Source organism: Arachis duranensis, unplaced genomic scaffold, assembly GCF_000817695.3.
Source record: "Arachis duranensis cultivar V14167 unplaced genomic scaffold, aradu.V14167.gnm2.J7QH unplaced_Scaffold_354584, whole genome shotgun sequence".
Classification (NCBI taxonomy): Eukaryota; Viridiplantae; Streptophyta; class Magnoliopsida; order Fabales; family Fabaceae; genus Arachis; species Arachis duranensis.
Genome location: NW_026264910.1, coordinates 213,520 through 216,123, shown reverse-complemented (window position 1 = coordinate 216,123; position 2,604 = coordinate 213,520). Strand labels below are relative to the sequence as shown.

General features: G+C 40.7%; 1 non-coding gene across 1 annotated transcript; it reads left to right on the top strand.

Annotated features, from left to right (window-relative positions):
• Nucleotides 1–2,141: 2,141 nt before the first annotated feature.
• On the top strand, nucleotides 2,142–2,248 carry LOC127744441 (small nucleolar RNA R71). The gene has a single exon (XR_008005430.1). It is a non-coding gene; the product is annotated as a small nucleolar RNA R71 (small nucleolar RNA).
• The last annotated feature ends 356 nt before the right edge of the window (nucleotides 2,249–2,604 follow it).

Below are 2,604 nucleotides of genomic sequence, written 5' to 3'. Positions count from 1 at the left end.
AGGGTGTATTGTAGTGCCTTATGTGCTCTCTTCACACAGTGAAGCTTTCTCCACATGATTCCTTGACAGGATCTTTCTGATTGTGAACACCTGAGGTAACTAACATGGAATGGTTGGAAGGTTGGGAGGGGTTGGTAGATGGTGGGCTAATATCACCTTGTCTCCAGGGGAAAAAAGCTTTTGTAGAGATCTTCTTATTTCTCCATCCTCTTGGCGATTTTTTCCTTACCCTTCCCTCTTCTTCCAGTATCGCTCTAATGACTCTTGTGATTGGGACGTCCTTGTTAACTACTCCTCTTGATTCTTGTGGCTTCAGCTCTTCCTTGGGTTCACTTGGTTGCTGTGTTTCTTGAAATTCTTGCTTGTTCACCAAGGATTGTTTCAAGGGTTCTATTTCTAGTTCACTGTTGCTTTCTTCCATGGACACTTTGTTGTGATCATTCTTCAGCTCCTTAGGCCCTGACTCAGAGTTAGTTGTAGGTTTAAAAACACGGAAAGTGAGATGTTCATCATGTATTCTTAGTATTAACTCTCCCTGCTCCACATCTATGAGTGCTCTAGCAGTGGCTAGAAATGGTCTCCCAAGAATAATGGGATGGAGGTAACTTTCTTCCATGTCCAAAACAACAAAGTCAGTGGGGAGGAAGTAATTTACCACCTTGACCAATATATTCTCAATTACTCCTTCAGTTTACTTCTGAGTCTTATCAGCCAATTGAATGACTACATCTGTAGATTTCAATTCATTGATTTGTAATTTCTTCATGAAAGACAAAGACATCACATTTATGCTAGCTCCTAGATCACAAAATCCTCTATCAATCCTTATATTTCCTATGGCACAGGGGATATGAAAGCTCCCCAGATCTTTTTTCTTTAGAGGTAGATCCTTCTTGATGAGGGCACTACACTCTTTATTCATTATCACTGTTTATCCCCCTTTCAAGGTTCCTTTCTTGGTAAGCAACTCCTTCATGCACTTGATGTAGTTAGGCATCTGTTGGAGAGTTTTGATGAAAGGTATGTTGATACCGACGGATTCAAACATGTCTAGGAATCTTGAGTATGACTTCTCTTTCTCGCCACCTCTGAATCTTTGGGAGAATGGTACCTTTGGCATGTAAGGTTTCAGAATTTCCTTCTTCTGTTGTTCTTTCCCTTGTATCAGTTCATTTCCTTGTCCTTTTCTCTCCAAAATTTCCTGGGAACTTCCTTGGTCATGCTTTGTTGGCTTGTTGGTCTCTTCCTCTAGGCTTTCTTCAATTGTGAGTGTAACTGCCTTACATTCTTCCCATATCACCTTCTTCATTTCCCCTCTTGAATTTTTCTCAGTGTCACTGGGGAAGCTATCTATGGACTTAGGAATCTGTTGTGAAAAATGTCCCACTTGAGACTCAAGCTTCTTAATAGTTTCTCCTCAACTTTTTATACTAGCTCTCACCTCCTCCTTGAAGTTTTTCATGTCTTCATATTCCTTGCAGAGATGTGCAAACATAGCTTCAATTTTGGATATTCTGTCATCATCATGTGCTGACGGTTAGTTGGGATGGAGTTGTTGAGAGTGGTTATTTTGTTTTTGGTATGGTGGTTGGGAAGGCTTGTTGTATGGGTGTTGATATGATATTGAATTGGATTGTTGGTAGGTGTTCTGGTTGGAATTATGAGTTTTATGGTCTTGGCCTTGGGCTTGTTGGTTTCCCCACCCAAAATTTGGATGGTTCCTCCAACCAGGGTTATAGGTCTTGGAATATGGATCATTCTTGCCTAGATAAATTTCCCAAGTAGTTGACTTCCTCCCATTTAACTCCTTCATTTGTGTTTGGCTCTAATTGAGGTGATGGTTGAGTGTGGATGGCTGCAGCATGATTCTTCTCTATTTGCTTGTTTAGCTCAGCTAGTTGCTTAGTGATCATCTTATTTTAGGCCAGGATTGCATCCATGTTGTTCAACTCCATGACTCCTCTGTTATTGCTTCTTTCTAAGGCATTGAAATACTTATTGTCAGCCACTGTTTCTATGACATCAATGGCTTCTTCAACAGTCTTTTTCTTGTTAAGGGATCCTCCAGATGAGTGGTCCACAGCCTTCTTGGATTCATAGGAAAGCCCTTCATAAAAGATGTGCAGTTACACCCACTCATTAAACATATCAGGGGCTATTTCCTTGTCAGATCTTTGAATCTCTCCCAAGCCTTATATAAGGTTTCACCATCTTGCTGTCTGAATGTCTGCACCTCATTTCTCAGTCTATTCACTCTTTGAGGAGGGTAGAACCTTGCCAAGAATCTATTCACCACACTTTCCCAGGTTGTCAAGCTTTCTTTAGGAAATGATTCCAGCAACTTGGATGCTTTGTCCTTCAAAGAGAATGGAAACAGTAGCAATCTATTGGTGTCAGGATGAACATCATTAGATTTAAATGTATCACAGATCCTTAGGAATGTAGTGAGATGCTCATTAGGGTCCTCTTGTGCACTTCCCCCAAAAGAACAATTGTTTTGGACGAGTGTGATGAGCTGAGGCTTCAATTCAAAATTATTAGCATGGATGATTAGCTTTTGAATGCTGCTACCACAGTTTCCTGGGTTTGGATTGATGTAGGAAC